A 12,998-nucleotide genomic window follows, 5' to 3' on the forward strand; every position below is an offset into this window, starting at 1 on the left:
AATTTGTGTTTTTTTTTCCTTTTATTTTCTTTTATTGTGTTGTATTAATAAATTTTGTTATATATACATGTGTCATATGTTACTGCGTCAACCCGTTCGTTTTCCGACTTTCCTTTAATTCGTGCGCGATTGGCACACACACTCGGTGTGCCATTCAGTCGTGGGAGCATTCGTGCCTCCCGAGCCCTCCTTTTGATAAATACTGTGCGGACGGCCGCGAGCAAAATATTCCCTTGAATAGTCGGCTTAAATAATTCCGTTACAAGTTAATAAAATGTTATACGATTTTTTCTACATCATCGAATTATTTCACCGACCACGCTCCGTCAAATTTTTGTGTACGTCTCAATATTTGATTTTCTAAGCTTAAAACTAAAAAAAATAAAAACGGCCCTGGGGATTATTTTAATTTTTGCAGAGAGTTACTCAGTAAGTACCGTAGAATCTATTTATGCAATAAAATTGGATGTGCTCTTCACCTTCGATTCAAAGGCACTTCCAGCGCACCGTGTTCAAGATAATACTGTATATTGACCATACGTCCATATGGTAAGAACTCCTGATGCACCACGCCATGGTAATCGAAGAAAACAGTGAGCAAAACTTTGACATTTGATCGAACTTGACGTGCTTTTTTCGGTCTTGGCTCATCTGGGCTATTCCATTGGGACGATTGGACTTTGGTTTCGATATCATAACCATATACACATGATTCATCACCAGTTATGACCCTTTTGAGTAAATCTGGGTTGTTGTTGACGTCATTCAACAGTTCTTGAGCGATGCTCATGCGACGGTTCTTTTGTTCAAAATTTAGCAATTTCGGATTAAACTTCGCTGACACACGTCTCATTCTCAAAACGTTAGAAAAAATTTCATGGCACGAGCCAAGCGATATACCAACATCCTCAACAACTTCTCTGATAGTGATTCGACGATTTTCCAGAATAATTTTCTTCACTGCTTGAACGTTTTCATCAGTTGTTGACGTGCTTGGGCGTCCAGAGCGAAGCTCGTCATTGGCATCTTCCCGACCATCTTGGAAGAGTTTGTACCACCTGTAAACATTTTTTTTACTCAGAACAGTTTCACCGTATGCCACCGTCAACATTTCAAGTGTTTCGGAGCAATTTATTTTATTTTTTACACAAAATTTGATGCAAATCCTTTGATCCATATTTTTCGATAGCAAAAAATCGCCGAGCACGCAAAACACTTATAACCTTTACGCCTCTCACAACCAAACAAAAAATGCTATACACTTGAAACTTGGTACAGATGTTCGGGAAGAGTGTACCAATATAACAAAACAAAAAAATCGATAATCGAAAGTACGTTGCCCGTGAAATTTGAAAAGTCACCTTACTTTTTGAACACACCTCGTACATTGATTTAAATACAGAAAAAAGGAAGCAAGCTAAAAATGAGTTTGAAAAATTATTTTACAAGCTTATGTTAATGCAGTATATGGAAAAACGATGGAAGACGAAAGGAAAAGAAAAGATGTCAAATTGGTTGATCTGTGGAGTGGTAGATATGGCGCTGAAGCTCGAATTGCACAGTCAAATTTCCATAGTAGTTCCATCTTTCATGAAAATTTAACAGCTATTCAATGATCCAGCCTCATTTATGAAATTGAAAACGTTGATATGTATGAGATCATGAAAGTGGATATTGATAAATTTGACATATCAGACTACCCACCTGATAATCAATTTGGTATGCCTCTCGCTAATAAAAAAGTTCTCGTTAGTCATGAAGGATGAGTGCAATGCTGCTATTATGAGAGGATACATTGAGTTACGAAGTAAACTGTACGTACAGTATTGAAATAATACATAAAGAGCCCCTGAAAAAAGCAAAAGGATTGAAAAAACATACAGGGAAAAATACAATCACTCACTCAGATTATCGAAAGCGTTTAAACGAATTAGAAATTATTAAATGTACCCGATGTAATATTCGATATTAATTATATCAAGTAATAACAGAGAGAAAGAGAGGAAAAAACAGAAATAAGCCCTCATGATGACAAACGCTGTATTTTTGACAGTGAACAGCGCTAAAGCTGCTCAAAATGAGCTGAAACAAGCTCAAAGACATAACAAAACTATGGAAGTTATTGCTATAGGAAAAGGTCTTTATTTGAAGCCTCATAAAGGCCCCATTTTATTTCAACAAAGCTTGTACAATAAATTTATTATATAATATATTGTGGAGAGGTAAATGAGTCATAGGTGTTTCTACTAAAGTAGGTTTCGACTTGTTCTAATGGACTCACAAGTGTTGATGCTGAAATGGAAGTACCTCAAAGGTGAGAGCGAAAGGTTGGGGCTCATACGATAAAAAAATTAACCAAAAATTATTTACCATTGTGATATTTATTTGAATAAACATTATTTTACGTAAACTGTTGTATATTCAATATATATTTGAATAAAAATTAACGTTTTGGGATGAATGATTCTGTTTTTTACACGTAAAATCCATAACAAACTTCAGGTACTTTGCGACACGTGAAGATAAAATTTTTTCGATCTAAAACCAATGCAGACATTGTTTTTAGAGCATATAAGAGTTATTTTTACTCGGCCCGAATGCTAAGTAACAGAAAAAATAATTAATGTCTAGGCCAGTGAAAACGTCAAATCAATTGGATTTTATTATTTCACAGCATTTTATAGGGTATAGCTACTTATACTGCTGTAGGCACTCAAATGATCACATTTCTGTCTGTCACTATTCGAGATAGATAAATAAATATCATAATATTTTATTTAATGATTTTATTTTATTTTGAAAAATTACAAAAAAATTAAAAAATATTTTAATTTTAAAATTAACATAAATATTTTTATATATTTTCTTTATCTTTTTCGGTCTTCTTCGATCCTGCTATTTTGATAGGACGAATTAGCTTTTGAATTGTGGACTCAGCTGGTATGAGAATAATTTTTTGAGGTACCGCCTCAACTTTCTTGATTGACGGTACCTTTGAAATATTTTTCTTTTCCATTTTCATTTGTCTCCAACAAAAAGAAAGTTGAATATTAATTTCAATTTGTAAACGTATAAAAAACATTTATATGTTTGAAATACTTACCCCAGCTGATAAATCAACCGGTATGTCGACTTGTGCTTTCATTCTTTGAGAGCACGAGGATCTTGATGTCGACAACGATGATAACTTCAATTATGCCGATAATAATAACGTCCCCCCCGCCTTTGCCGCTCAGGAGCTCATCAGAGCAACGAATGCGATGAAGACGGGTAAGGCACCGGGACCGGACGGAGTACCATCCGAGATCCTCCGGCTTGTGGCTCGTCTACGGCCGGAGATACTCCTCGATCTGTACAACACGTGCTTGATGACAGGAACGTGCAGGGACCGGTGGAAAGTGGCAAGGCTCGTTCTTATCCAAAAAGGTAAGAGCGATCGTAGCACGCCTTCGGCTTACCGACCGTTGAGTTTACTTGACACGACTGGTAAACTCTTTGAACTACTACTGAGACCGAGACTGATGGATGCGATACAGACCGGAGGGAGTTCATCAGTATTGCTTTGGGTTGTAGAGGATTACCTATAAAACAGACGGATAACGTACGAGACGATCGAAGGACAAGTAACGAGACAGGTCACCGCTGGGGTGGCACAGGGGTCGATACTGGGACCTGACTTCTGAAATGGCTTATACGATAGCTTGCTTCGGCTTGGGATGCCGCTCGGAGTGACCTTCGCCGCCTACGCTGATGACGTGGCGGCGGTGATTACGAAGAAATCCCCCGAATTAGGGCAACTGGCGTTGATCCAGACCATGAGACGAGTCGGACGATGGATGACAAACCACAGACTACAACTCGCAACAGAAAAAACGGAACTTATGTTTCTCACGAGAAGACGAATACAGATGATACTGCACATGAGGGTGGGGACATGCGAGATGGAGACCAAGAGGGAAGTCAAGTACCTTGAGGTAACCCTCGATACGAAGATGACCTTCTGGCCTCATATACAGAAAACAACCCGGAAAGCGACAGAGAGGATAGCATCCTTGAGTCGCCTGATGGCAAATACGACGGGACCGATATCGGAAAAACGACGACTGCTAATGGCGACAGCTCGCTCGATCCTTCTATACGGCGCAGAAATATGGGCAGACTCCCCGAAGACAAAGAAATACTGTAAGTCGATGATGATGGTACAGAACAGTATTAAAAATACTAAAATTGATTCTACATTATTTTAAAATATGTTAAAAAAGTTATAGTTTACAATATACTTATATTTTCTAAAAATTGGCAAGTAGCTACGATATTTTCCATTTTTTGTCTCGTATTATACGTAAAAATTTATGTATAAAATATGTAACGGTCCTATCTATGAGCTAGTTTATTATATCACTGAATCACTGCAACCAGTCTAACGCATCTATCTGTTTATTCAAATCAATACATTAAGCGGCGCTACCTCACTGTTTACTCGATTGTGTATTCATATAAGAGTCAAATCAAAATAAATAGCGTGACGCCACAAAGTAATAGATATAGATATAATGATTTTGGATATTAAGAAAAATATGTTAATTAGAGATAATTTTAATATAACAAAGTATTTATTATATAAATTTAAGTACGTAGATTCAGAATATAATAACACAAATTGCATTTAATTATGAAATAATAATGAATTTTAATATGCAAAGTTGATTTATTTATTACGCGAACATTATGAAATATTAAAAAAATGTAAATAATCTATATGCAAAAGGAATAAGTATAAAACATGAGTAAGAATTGGTTTCATTAATAACAGCTGAATAATAACTGTTATTAGTAAATAAACAATTAATAATTTATTTAAACAATAAGCTGTATATAAAACGATAGTATTAATTCTATACTTAATAATGATAGCTTTATGGCTTAGGAATCTTAGATAATTAATCTAATAATTGCATTATAAGATTAGGAAAAACCGTTACAAATATGAAAAATTAGTTATAATTCAAATGTTATTAACTAATTTAAATATTTATTTTTAGAAAATACTTCTAAATTGAATCAACTACAAAGTTATATAAAAATTTAATAATTTTCTATTGTAAATATTATAATATCACGTTAATTAACTTTATTAGTTAATAATTTTTGACGATACTATTTGCGATAATTGTATATTATATGAAATCAACAAATAACAAATTTTGTATAGTTTATATGTGTTAAAAGCTTAATATTAATGGTTATTTACTTGTAAATTAAGAAAACTCATTTCTGAAAATTCGCGAATGTCTCTCGAATGTTCGATGACATCTCTCCTGCAAAAATAAGCGGAAAAATCTGTATATAAATAGGCCCACCTTTGCACAGGCTAGCATTCACTTCTAGCCTTGCAAGGTGAGCGCATGAGTCTGAATAAACTTGGCTAATACCTAAGTTCTTTCTCTCATTGTGATTGACTGAGCAAAACTGTTCTTTTCTTATAATTCGAGCTCGACTTATAGAACATTTCGCGCTATAAGAAACTTGGGCCGAATTATATCCTATCCAAGAAAGACTTTAGCTCTGCTTATGGGACAATTCGCACCATAAGAAACTAGGGCATTGTCTGACTTTCCCTGAAATATTGTACTTATTTATATATATTTGATTTATTTATTATTATTAGAGTACATTTGATTTATCTATTTATTTTATTGACAAGTAGAGTAAAATTATTGGAAACAAATTCTTACTCATTAGCTAGATACGAGAATTCGAATTTTTATTATTTATAAGTGATACGAACATCACAAATACGAGGTGTGTTCAAAAAGTAAGGTGACTTTGTATTTTTAAGAAAAAATATTTATTTATTTATCAATATTTATGTTGTCCCCTTCAAAGTAATCCCCCTCAGATACAATACACTTATGCCAACGGTTTTTCCAATCCTCAAAGCACTTCTCATAAGCACTTTTCGGTATAGCCTTGAGCTCTTCCAGCGATGCAGTCTTTATCTCTTCAATCGTTGCAAATCTCCGTCCTTTCATAGGTCTCTTTAGTTTTGGGAACAAGAAAAAGTCACATGGGGCCAAATCCGGTGAATATGGTGGCTGAGGCATGATTGTGGTGTTGTTTTTGGCCAAAAAATCTCTCATAAGCAAAGATGAGTAAGCAGGGGCATTATCGTGATGCAAAAGCTATGAATTGTTTTTCCACAATTCTGGGCGTTTTCTTCGTATTGCTTTTCGCAAACGGCGCATAACTTCAAGATAATACTGTTTATTTACCGTACGTTCATAAGGTAAGAATTCCTGATGCACCACGCCACGGTAATCGAGAAAACAGTGAGCAAAACTTTGACATTTGATCGAACTTGGCGTGCTTTTTTCGGTCTTGGCTCATGTGGGCTCTTCCATTGGGACGATTGGACTTTGGTTTCGATGTCATAACCATATACCCATGATTCGTCACCAGTTATGACCCTTTTGAGTAAATCTGGGTCGTCGTTGACGTCATTCAACAGTTCTTGAGCGATGCTCATGCGACGGTTCTTTTGGTCAAAATTTAGCAATTTCGGAACAAACTTCGGTGACACACGTCTCATGCTCAAAACGTTAGAAAAAATTTCATGGCACGAGCCAAGCGATATATCAACATCCTCAACAACTTCTCTGATAGTGATTCGACGATTTTCCAGAATAATTTTCTTCACTGCTTGAATGTTTTCATCAGTTGTTGACGTGCTTGGGCGTCCAGAGCGAGGCTCGTGATTGGCATCTTCCCCGCCATCTTGGAAGAGTTTCTACCACTTGTAAACATTTTTTTTACTCAGAACAGTTTCACCGTATGCCACCGTCAATATTTCAAGTGTTTCGGAGCAATTTATTTTATTTTTTACACAAAATTTGATGCAAATCCTTTGATCCATATTTTTCGATAGCAAGAAATCGCCAAGCACGCAAAACACTTATAATCTTTACGCCTCTCACAACCAAACAAAAAATGCTATACACTTGAAATTTGGTACACATGTTCGGGAAGAGTGTACCAACATAACAAAACACAAAAATCGATAATCGAAAGTACGTTGCCCGTGAAATTTGAAAAGTCACCTTACTTTTTGAACACACCTCGTATATGAAAAAATATATAAAAATATATAAGAAATATATAAAAATATATAAGAAACATATAAAAATATATAGGAAATATATAAAAATATATAAAAGCTTTATATATAAATATATAAAAGCTTCATATATAAATATTTATAAGTAGACGGAAGGACACTTCACTATTAATAGCTTGAAGTTTTCCTTGAGACTGACCATCAAAAATCCTACCGATCGCTCGCAATATTGTCAGGTACAACTTTTCTACATGAATAACGCTACAGGCATACATTGATATTCTTTGAATAAGATAGTAACCTCAGACATATTCGACTTAAGATAACAGGCTAGATATTAAACATAAGTGTGAGCTCTATCTCAGATTTTAGGGAATATAAGTAGGTGTAGCTTCCCTACAAGAGAGAGAATGGTCCCAAGCCATGCTAAGCCAGAGCGAAAGAGAAAGCAAGAGAGAGCATCCGTTTCCTACCACAGCGTATTTCCAAACCAGGATGCGCTGCCAAGCCAACTTGCCTAAACAATAAGGACGATTCAACGTAGATGTGACAGTGGCTCTAGTGGTAGAACACTGGCCTGCCGATCCATAGCACGCGGGTTCAATTCCCCAATCTATCCCTTAATTTTTTTTCAATTACCCCTTTCTCTTCATTTTCAATTCAACATTTTAATTTATTAATAATATTTAAAGACATTCAAATAAATTACTAAATGAGGCAGAAAGCACTAGGGTCCCTGGAAACTTTTCCCAACCACGTGTTCCCTTCCTGGCTCAAAACATACATTGCTATACTACTATCAATTCTCTAAAGGGTGAGAGTAAATATTATATATACGGCAAAATATATTGATAGACCAAGTGGGGGAACAAATCAAGAACAGACGATTGCAAAATTTTCAAGGATGAGAAGGCGCATGGGACATCCGAATGAAAATTTACACCAATGACAAAATTTTAGCCACTAAGAAGGGTGAGTGAAACGATTTTCGACGAAAAAAATAACGGTTCGTCCATTTTTCCATTGTTTGCTGAAGAGTACACGCGCAGGATTTTTTCACAGTTGAAAACCGAGAAGCTGACCAGTACATTAGAGTATTTGCCGTTGTTTGGATTCGACGCAAATCGAGGTGAAGTGCCGCTATGAATTCCCACGATGGTTGATGTTCATCACACCCAAGAAAAATGGTGTAAAGTAGGATAATGGGGCACGTGGATCAGTCGCCAAGAAAGACGAAACGGGAATCTGCTGCGCTGTCCTTCCGCCATTTTCGCGACGGGATGACAGTGTAAGTTTAGTAACTAACAAGGTGTATGAGATTAAATTAACTCTGTTCTCTGACCTCAATTTTGTACCTTTTCCATGTATACTGTCATTTTATTTTCAGATGTTACTGGAAAGCAAAGCTCGGTTAATGATTTATGTGCTCATGCGAGTTAATGGTTTTTATGAATTCTCAAGCGGATCCGAGATTTCCGACGAAATCGGCTAGCTACAAAGAAATAGTTGTCCATTTTGTGATAAATTTCGCTCACACTTTGATCTGAAATATAGAGTTACCCACGAGAACTAGCCCAACCAACATTTAATATCCGCACGAGTAAGGAGTATGAACGAGCGTCGTACTATTTTGTGAACGACATCCTAGCCGTTGAACATCGAAACTTTCAACCTCTGTTGCAGTTAATAGGGATTGTGTGAGGTTTTTCCAGCGTTATTCCGATTCCGATTCCCGATAACCGTTGCACCCAAGAAAAGCAGTCTGACGCCTAATAATTGAATCGGGAAAACGAGTCGCCAACGCCCTTTCGGTGGCGAGATTTTGACTGGCGGTTTAATCCGCCGAATTTTCCGTTACAATTTTGGCGCCTAGCTGTTGGAATAATGCGAAACCGGACAATCTGACGTTAACAAATTTGTGCATAAATATTAGAAATCCATTAAGATAATAATTGCATCTGTATATACATTTTAGATTTGTGTGAGATAAATTTATGCAAAATAATTTTTCAAATTCTGACACATACACACACATACACACACACACTCAGAATATATATATATATAATTTTATGTATATCATTAAATTCATTATTTTCAGAATTCTGACCAAATTTGAATAATTTCAATCTGACCAAGTTTGGAGATAATATTTTCAGTTTCTGACCATTTTTTGGGAACTCAACAGAAAAATGGGCAGAGCTAAAAAATATTAATACCCGGCACTCAAAAGTCTTATCTTAAAAAATCAACAAGCATTCGAAAGAGTAGGTGAAAACCTTTCAAAGACGCTATTGCAGATTTTCAAAATATCTAATTTGAGTTTTTTAAGACCAATAAAAAAAGTTAAAAAATATACAAAATTTCATCTAACTTTAACATGCTGCAGATTTAGATCCCATAGGCGGAAAAAAATTGTTCGCAAATTAAAAATAGAATTTTTTTAACATTAAAACGAGACGTCAAGCACTTATTTTCGACAATTTTCTACCACGTTTGAGCATTTTTTTTGAAAAAACGAGATTTTTTTTAGAATGCAAATGCATTAAAAAATAAACGATATAGATAAGAAACTAACAAAAATGAAAATATAGTTTTATTTATAAAACAAAAATCTGCAGTTTAAATTTGACTTTCTTTGATTTGGCATAAAAATATAATAATTTTGAGTAAGAATCGTTCGCAAAAACAAAATAAATATAATTTTGCAAGTACTTTATAAGCTACACTGCATTGAAAATTTTTTTTTTATACGCTAAGAAATCGAAAAAAATTTCTTTCTCCAAATTAAACTTAAGCTACAGATCCTTGTGCTATAGATTACAACGAATAAACTCGTTCAATGAGAGTTTTTCACGCGCTTACGAGAGGGAGACCGATATTCTAGAGTTAGGATGGCCACCCGAGAGAATGTATCAAATTAGAAAAAGACAGGTAGACGAGGAGACAAGCGAGAGAGTGACAGAGATAGGATTACCGGTTGACATGCGATGTTTAGGCAGAGAGAGAAGGGAGAAGTATTGGCCGAATCGGCAGTATGGTGAAAAACACGAAAGAGTGAGTGCGAGAGAGAGAACGTGGTTAGAGCGAAAGAAAAAAAAGCAGCGACAAAGCTAGGGTGCGCACCGTTTGATTGTCGAAGCCGCAATAGTAGAGGTAGAAAAGGGGATCTCGAGCATGATCGTCATTACCGCAAACACGGACTTTCAAAGATTCCGGGGGCGAATACGTGCACGTCATAGCCACCCATGAACCGCAATGAAGGCCAAGGCACAGCAAAGGTGGCTCTCCAAGTTCATGCCGTCCACGTTGAGAAACCCCTGGTAGAGGACAACCTCGTACTACCACAAAGCCCCGCTGTTATCGCTGTCTGCAGTAGCACGACAGAAACACCAAGAAAGTCGTATATTATATTCGCGAGCGAAGTGAAATGTGTAACCCGCGTTGAAGGAATTAGTGATTTTTCTCCCATACTCGGTCGGCCCGCATGACGTGTGCATGTCATAGGATAATAATGTCGGTAAATCTCACGGCCTAACTATGCGAAGAGCCACGTAGCTTACATAAAAAATAAACGTATGCCGTTTACCTCAATGACAAACACCTACATTCAGAGTTTATTCTGTATCCTAGCCCGAACCGAACCCGCGCGCTTAGGAGCACATTCTTTCAAGTACTACAGAAGAGCAGCGCAGCGGCAGGTAACTACGATTAAGGCGGCGGCCAGTTTCGCATTGCAGGAAAGATCAATTCCTTTTTTATTATTTTATCTGCTCGATAATAAAATAATTAGTAACGAGGCGAAAAGCGGAGATCTAAAAATTACATTGTTATTTATCTAGAAATTTAGAAAATATTGAAACGTATATCTATAAGCAGTTTTACATTTTTTCTTCTTTCTAACATTAACAACACGAATGAAAAATTTAACAATTTAATGGAAAAATTCTTAGTATAAATATTATCGATTATTTAGGATTTGACTTGGATCAGAATAGATATATAAGTGTGCCAGCTTACATAGTGATTCTTTCATTTAAATTATTTTCTAAATAGTAATATCGAAACATTTATAACTTTTTTAAGTATGCGTACATTTCAAACTACAGTTTTGTTTTGGAGAGGTAGGCCTCGAAAGACCGTGTCCGTCATGCAAAGAACGGTTGGGCCGATAAACCCGAATGGTAACCGACAAGGGCCACGGCGTTCCCGCAATGAATAGCGAGGGAACGCATAACTTGGTGGGATGCGGCATTTAGTAGGGTTTTTCTTCGCGCACGGAATTTCATCCGAGATTTTCTTTTGTTTTGGATGTTACAGATGGACCGGAGAATCGTCGTGGAAGAAGATACCTTCGAATTGGTCACGCAGATGTTGCTGGACCTGCAGCTGGGCCCTGATGCAACGCAGCTTATAGGAGATCAGTGGAGTTTCGCCTGGGTCTAGTTGAAGGGGCCACCCGAAGGGAGCGCCACAATACACCGGTGGTGGACGTTCTTCGGGACGCATCGTGGGTCGCCCCGAAAAAGGCTTCCCAGGACGCTTGTACCCAGACGTCGGACAGTGCAAGCCAGTGCCACCCCCGTATCCTGGAGCAGCCAACTCCTTTCCTCAACTTCAGACACGTACGTCTGGAGATCAACGAGATGGAGAGTGCCTGGTGGTACGCAATGGACCTTCAGTCTCAGGTGCAGGAGCACCTGAGACGCTTCATGAACCGCCAGGGCGTAGAACTGCTCGGGGAGTGGGAAGAGGTTCTTCAACGCCAGAGGGCTTACAGAGAGGCCCTGCTGCGGGTGGAAAATGAACAGGAGTCTCTCGCAGCACTTCCAGCGACGGCTCAAGAGAAGAGAGCCTCGGGAGCTACTGGTGCTGGGCCGATGCTCACGGTCCACAGGGACGGGCGCGTGGCTCCCGACACCACGATCGTGGTTAGGACGCAGGTTGGACGTGCAACCGCCATGGTGGGAGGTGTGATGAACACAGCCTCCCAGGGAGTCAGCGCCCAGCAGTCCCCTCGGTCTGCGGAGCAGACCACATATGATGACTGGCTGGTCAGTCCCGATCGGAGCTGAGGGGCTGCTACATCTGCGGAGAGCCCAGGATGACCAACTCCCAGGGGTGACCGAAGAAGGGTACACACTGGCGCTACCCGAAGCGTAGAGTACCGGGTGTAGCCAAAAAGTGATGTAGGCCCTGGAGGGCAGATAATAAAGTGGCCCTTAATAAAGGAGATAAGTTTGATTCTTTTGGTTCCTTTCCTCCCTTTCTTTTTCAGGTTTCTGATGGCGACGAATCGCGGGTATTCATCTTGCTTGGGTAGTCAGGACTTGGAGGGGGCTACAACGGTGGTCGATTCGATTAATCGGTCCGTTCGTGATTCGGTACACTCGAGATGTTAGTTCGAACGACTAAGAGAGAGAGGGGGCGCGCGAGGGTTTGAAATTTCAGTTAAGCCTCAGCTGCTTTCGCGAAAGTACCGCCGAATATTTTGCACTGTGTTTCGCCGTGTTTTACCGAAAGTTTCCTGGGATTTTGATATGTGCGTGAATTACGAGGAAGCAGTAGTAGCAGCATTTTAGCAGCGGGCCGCAGCATTGCAGTAGCAGCAAGTAACAGCAGATTTGAGAGCGAGGTAGCACAGCTGATTGATCCAAGGAGCATATTTCAACTTCGCTTCAACAATTACGACTGATCACCGTAATTGCACCGCAGGGTAGGTGCACCTACCTTTATTGTTGCGCGACAAAATACTTTCGAAAGTATTTTGTCAATCTTGATCGTATTTTTTGTATTCGCGCCGAGCGTTAGATTTCGCGGCAATTTTCGAATTCTCTCTCTCTCTCTCTCTCACCGAATTATAATTTAAAATTGTGAATCCTAT

The 12,998-nt window shown here is 38.2% G+C and overlaps 1 protein-coding gene across 3 annotated transcripts in view; it reads right to left on the bottom strand.

Moving 5' to 3' along the window:
* LOC131666716 (alpha-1,3-mannosyl-glycoprotein 2-beta-N-acetylglucosaminyltransferase) overlaps positions 1 to 12,998 on the bottom strand; it is a 651,543-nt gene that overhangs the window by 497,137 nt on the left and 141,408 nt on the right. The window lies entirely within an intron of this gene.

Source organism: Phymastichus coffea, unplaced genomic scaffold, assembly GCF_024137745.1.
Source record: "Phymastichus coffea isolate CEN01 unplaced genomic scaffold, Cenicafe_Pcof_1.1 PCOF00004, whole genome shotgun sequence".
NCBI lineage: Eukaryota > Metazoa > Arthropoda > Insecta > Hymenoptera > Eulophidae > Phymastichus > Phymastichus coffea.